The sequence below is a fragment of the Euphorbia lathyris genome, chromosome 2, assembly GCF_963576675.1.
Source record: "Euphorbia lathyris chromosome 2, ddEupLath1.1, whole genome shotgun sequence".
NCBI classification, from domain to species: Eukaryota; Viridiplantae; Streptophyta; class Magnoliopsida; order Malpighiales; family Euphorbiaceae; genus Euphorbia; species Euphorbia lathyris.
Window position 1 is genome coordinate 107,962,638 of NC_088911.1, and position 6,000 is coordinate 107,968,637.

Consider the following 6,000-nt stretch of genomic DNA (forward strand, 5'->3'; position numbering starts at 1 on the left):
ACTTTTTAGCGGCTGAAAATAAAAAATTCTTCAATTTTTTGTGACAAAAAATGCTAATCGTCACAAAAAATATGCATTATGTTCATGATTTTTTTGAGAAAAAAAAAATGTAAATTTTATTGTTTCCGACTCATAATCATCCATTTTCGGGACTCGGATTGTCGCACATCAATTATTTTCATAATTTCAATTATTATTGTTCGAGTTTGTGATTTTAGAGAAAGAATTTTTAGTTTTTTATCAAAATTTTGAGAAGGGCAAAAAAGTCCAAATGGAGGCGGTAATAGTTATTTGGGGGCGTTATTGAGGAATTCACAATTTTAATTGGGTAAATTATAATTTGATTCGAATCTCTAACGTGAACAATTTACTATTCAAGCCCATTTTAATGAGTAGGTAAATGAATTTTATAAATATTTTTTTTCTCTGTGAATTAGTAACAGTTTTGAACTAAAAAAAAACGTACAGGGCACGTGAGGAAGAAATTTTAGGGTTAAAGAGTGGGAGCATGGTACCCTATAAATAGCCTGAATTCGTATTATTTCACTTAGAGGCCGCTGTTGCTTCTAGGATCTTTAGGTATTTGGTTTCTTTGTTAGTGTTTTAATGGCGTCATATACTGATTACCTGCGTTGAACTAGTACCAATGAACGCTGAGTATGAGGTGACGCTATATCTTTTTCCTTTTCAGCTAATATTCTGTTTTAGGAGTAGATTTCGCTTTCCCTACTCCGTTCTATGCAGATCTGCATACATATTTTCCACTTTGTTTGTGATATTTTGAACGAAAGAGAAGATGGAGGTGATGATTTTTTCCCCAAATGATCGAAGCTGAATATACTGAGCGATTTTTCTCTATAGAGATATCAAGCCAATGTTCTGATTCATCTTCTCTTCTCTCTATTATTTAATATTATCTTGTTTTGTGAAAATTGATTTTACAAATATTTGTTTGTCAAGTAATTGCGTGGTGGAGGTGATGAATTTTTCCCCAAATGAACGAAGCTGAATAAACTGAGCGATTTTTTTCTCAAATTCAGATAGATCTAAGCCAGATTTCTGATCCATCTTTGCGCAATTTATTTAGGAGTTGATGGACTATCTGAATAGAGAATTTTAAGCCAGAAATCTGATCCATCGTTACTCCTAATTATATCTAATTGGAGTCGAGATTTTGGACTGAAGAGTCCTTATCGATTGTGGGTCCAAATATCAAATTCCAGTCTCTAACAAGTGACAATTACCCGATTCTAATCTTCAACAATCAATAATTAATCCTGAATTATTCAATACTAATGTTCAATAGAGTGAAATACTTTTCTTCTAACAATCAAGACTTAATCTGGAGTTAATTCAGTGAGTGTTCTGAGAGAAATTTGGCTTGAAAAAAGAATTAATCTGGAATTTTGAAGAAAGAATTAATTACGGGATTATGCAATATCATTGATCCAAAGAATAAGAAAAATTACGGGATTACGGGATTATGCAATAAAGAATTAAGAGACCGCTTAAAGATTCTCATAGGTATAAATAATCCTAATGTAATTGAGACTTTTTTTTTTATAAGAAGGTAGAACTTGTATTAAATAGATGAAGAATTACACTTGATACAAGCTGAAATGCATAAGGGAAAAGATTCCATTAAAACTACATGAGAGCTAAAATTGGCCAAAAGATGTGCTGCTTTATTTTGCTCCCTAAACTCATGCATGAATTGGACAGAGACTCCTTGAATAGCTTGGGCTATAGTATCAATGTATGTAACATCTCTTCGTTGCAAAATAGCCTCAACAGCAACCTTACTGTCTGCTGCAACTATCAGTGACTTGAAGCCACATTCCTTATGATAGCTCCCATTCATATAGGGTTTTTAGGATTGTTTTAGTTCATTTTTGCTTTATTTCCATTTAATTTCAGTATCATTTTGCTATCTTTCAGTTAAAATCAGTAATTTCCATTATTTATGGCATTTTCTGTATTTTCAGGTGTTTTGTGACTGTTTGAGCATTTTCGAACCAGACCCGTGCCTTGTGGAGCACCTCCGGACAATTCAGGGACCGTCGGAGCAACTTTCGGAAGTCCAGGGCCCAAAACAAAGAAAAATCGGATTCAGCCCCAATTTAGTGCATGTCTCGCCGAGACAGTGCCTGTCTCGTCGAGACACTGCCCGTCTCGACGAGATGAGGCGGGCCGATGGTTCCCAAAGGGAACCATCGCGTGGTGTCTCGACGAGACGCCTAGTGTCTCGTCGAGACACCCTCTTGTCTCGTCGAGACACCTCTTGTCTCGACGAGACGAAACGCTGGGAAGCAATTTCCCAGCGTTTCCTCACTCCCTAGGCGCGAATTTCAACCTGCAAAATGCCCAAACTACCCCTAACTAAGCCTGCACTATAAATAGAACATGATGTCATCTTTGTGGGTGGACTCCTTTTTCCTTTTTGTTCTTCTCTCTCTCTTTCCTTGTATTAGTTTTGATTATTTTGATTTACTTCGATTGAAACGGTTCTTAGCTTCTTGAAGATTGATATAGGAGAGAGTCTTCTCCCGATTTGTGATCAGAATCAGACGAAATCGGGTTTTATATTCCTAATTCCTTATTCTGTGTCTTACTTTTTGCTTATTTGAATTAATGATGATTCAGGCTTATAATAATTGCTTGTTTAGTTTAACTATGAACTAATCCCTATCCAATCTGGGATGGGGATGATTTGATTGCATAACCATGTATGATTAGGGATTTAGTTTACTGGATTGTTTCCAATTGATTAGATTATGCGAGCTTAATGTCTTAGATTTGTCAGGGATAGGATGATTGCTAGAATGAGATTCGATGATGATCAACTAGCCTGACATAGCAGAACCTAATGCCTTGAGTCTGACAAATTTAGGATTGCAGATAGGTAGTTACCTGACCAAGGAACTACCTAATCCGAATTAGCATAATCTGACCTCGCTAAAGACCACTAGGAGGGGCTAGCGGCTGGGCTACGGCTTTAGCCTTAATCACCACAGACCCTAATGCTTTGCATGCCCTAGGTTATATGCCGAATCAAGCCGTTAACCAAATGCATGTGAATAGACTACAGGAGATTGACAATTTCCACGTGGTTAATTAGGTGGTTACCGTCAATTATCATTATGATATGAAACTAAATCCCAGTAAATCATACATGGGATCCAATTAAGGGAATCCCCATCTTAGATTGTTTTATCAATTAATTCGAATTCTTCCCTGTCAAACGCTGTTATCTTTTATTTTAGAAAATTTGCCTCTTTAATCACTCCACCACATATTCAACCTTCCGAACAATTGTGTGCCTACCTTGGGCCGACTAGTTGTGATAAATAGTCCTTGTGGTTCGATCCTGTGCTTAGCACTGTATTACTTGCTGCGATAGGATACACTTGTCCTATTAACCGCTTTATAATTTACGAGCATCAAGTTTTTGGCGCCGTTGTCGGGGACTATTTTTGTTTATAACTAGTTTACTTTTGGTGATAGGTTTATATAATTGTTTGGAATTCCAAGAACCGAGGTTCTGGGAATTACTCATCATTGCATCTTGATTCTTAAGCTGATATTGTTCTTGCAGGACGTAAAAGGGGGACACAATGGCCGAAGATCCGTCGGTCATGGAGTTGTTGAGGGCAAAGCGGCCTATAAGCACCTCTGGCATCCTCGATCCGACAATAACGGCAATGTCATTTGAAATCAGACCAACAATGATTCAGATGATCCAGAACTCGGGAAAGTTCGGTGGGGATTACTACGAAGATCCTAACTCACATCTTGACAAATTCATGGAATACTGCAGCACTTTCAAGTGCGAAGACGTCACATTTGAACAGATCTTCCAGAAGCTGTTTAAATTTTCTCTGAAAGAAGAAGCTGCAGAATGGCTACAATCCATTGAGCCAGGGTCTCTCACTGACTGGGACACTACAGTATCAGCGTTTCTAGCAAAGTACTTCCCTCCGTCAAAGACTGCACAATTCAGAAGCGACATCACCTCGTTTAGGCAGTCCGACAGTGAGAACTTGCATCTAGCCTGGGAGAGGTTCCAGAAGTTGTTAAGACGGTGCCCCCACCATGGTTACCAGTGGTACCAGCTTGTTGACATGTTCTACTCAGGAATATCTTCTGTCAGTCGTGCCTTTCTGGATGGAGCAGCGGGAGGAAATTTATTCAACAAGACTGCAGTTCAAGCGTACAATCTGATGAAAGAATTAGCTGAACGAAGTGCATGTTGGCAAGTTGAGAAGCCGGCTCCAAGAAGAGGCACAACAGCCAAAGAGTTCCCTGGAATATTTTCAGAATCAAATCATCAGATAGCAGCGCTTACAGAAAAAGTAGATCTGCTGGGGACTCACCTGAAATCACCAGAACCAGTAGCAAGCTGTGAGGTTTGCAGCGGAGGGCACAAGAACGTGGAGTGCCCGATGGTACTTGAACAGATCCATTATCTAAAACAGTATGGGTCAAATAGCACACTTTGGCAGCAGGACAGACACCGAGGATCAGGTTCTGAGACTGAATGGGAGAGAAGTATAGATGTCCTGAGAGAGAGCCTGAGTGCCATAGAAGGAAGGATGGCACACAATGAAGCTTTCTGCCAAAGGCTTCAAACACAGGTCAGTAAATTGGTAGAAGAGGAAGCACGAGCAATCACACTTAGGAGCGGAACACAGGTAAGCGCACCAGACTTTGTGCCTCAGCAAGACAAGGTTTCAGACCCCATTCCTGGTAATATCTCTACCTCGTCTGCTCCATAGGTAAGTGTTTCTGATCCAACTCCGATTACTGAAACTGATGTACCACCAACACAGGTTACCTTGCCTTATCCTACTTCTGGGAGAGCTAAGTTAGACAAGGATTATTCTAAAATGTTAAATGTGTTTAAGAAAATCGAGATTAACCTCCCGTTTTTTGAACTTCTTGAGAATATGCCTGTGTACGGAAAATTTTTAAAAGAGCTGATCTCTAAAACGAGAAAATTAGGAGATCATGAGACTGTAATGCTAAGCCAGGAATGTTCTACCATGCTAACAAATCCGTTACCTAAAAAATCTAAAGATCCTGGTAGTTTTAGCATTCCCTGTACAATAGGCAAGTTTCATTTTAAACGTGCTTTATGTGATCTTGGTGCAAGCATAAATCTTATGTCGTTGTCTGTTTATAGGAAATTAGGAATGGGAGACCCAAAGCCTACGTCAGTCACAATTCAGTTGGCTGACAGGTCTATAAGGCGTCCGGTTGGAGTGGTGGAAGACCTTTTGGTCAAGGTAGATCAGTTCATCTTCCCAGCTGACTTCGTGATCATGGACATTGAAGAAGATGATCAAGTCCTGATCTTGTTAGGGAGGCCTTTTCTCGCCACTGGACGAACACTGATTGATGTTGAGGGAGGCAAATTGATTCTCAGGCTTCAAAACGAGGAAGTTGAATTCAACATTCTAAAATCTATGAAATTTCCTGTTGATGATGAATGTTGTAATTTTCTGAGCGTAACTGACTCTTTGGTTGAGAATGTTTTCCAGGAAACTGAAGAACGGAACCTGAGTATTGAACTAGATGAGGAGCCATTGGATTTGGAGACCGAGGTAGAAGGTAAAGAGGGTTGTCATTGGGCCCAGCACGATGAACTCCTGGACAGAGAAACCAAGACAAGGCCTAAAACCTCGATTGAAGAACCACCAACCCTCGATCTCAAACCGTTACCTGCCCATTTAAAATATGTGTTCTTGGCACCTCCTTTACACTTACCTGTGATTATTTCGGCTGAACTTACAGGTCCTGAGGAAGATCGCTTGGTGGAGGTGCTGAGGAAGCACAAGGGAGCGTTTGGATGGAAAATGTCTGACATTAAGGGAATCAGCCCGTCTCTCTATGAACACCGGCTCTATATGGAGGATAAGGTGAAGCCGACTGCTCAACCACAGAGACGACTCAACCCAAAAATGAAGGAAGTAGTGAAGGCTGAGGTAATTAAGTTGCTTG

At 39.8% G+C, this 6,000-nt stretch overlaps 2 non-coding genes and 1 pseudogene across 2 annotated transcripts; 2 read left to right on the plus strand and 1 right to left on the minus strand.

The window, feature by feature from the left end:
* The first annotated feature begins 796 nt into the window (after positions 1 to 796).
* On the plus strand, positions 797 to 888 carry LOC136221360 (small nucleolar RNA Z103). Its single transcript, XR_010685128.1, has one exon. It is a non-coding gene; the product is annotated as a small nucleolar RNA Z103 (small nucleolar RNA).
* Positions 889 to 970: 82 nt separating this feature from the next.
* On the plus strand, positions 971 to 1,068 carry LOC136221361 (small nucleolar RNA Z103; annotated as a pseudogene).
* Positions 1,069 to 3,992: 2,924 nt separating this feature from the next.
* On the minus strand, positions 3,993 to 4,099 carry LOC136221331 (small nucleolar RNA R71). The gene has a single exon (XR_010685103.1). It is a non-coding gene; the product is annotated as a small nucleolar RNA R71 (small nucleolar RNA).
* Positions 4,100 to 6,000: the final 1,901 nt, after the last annotated feature.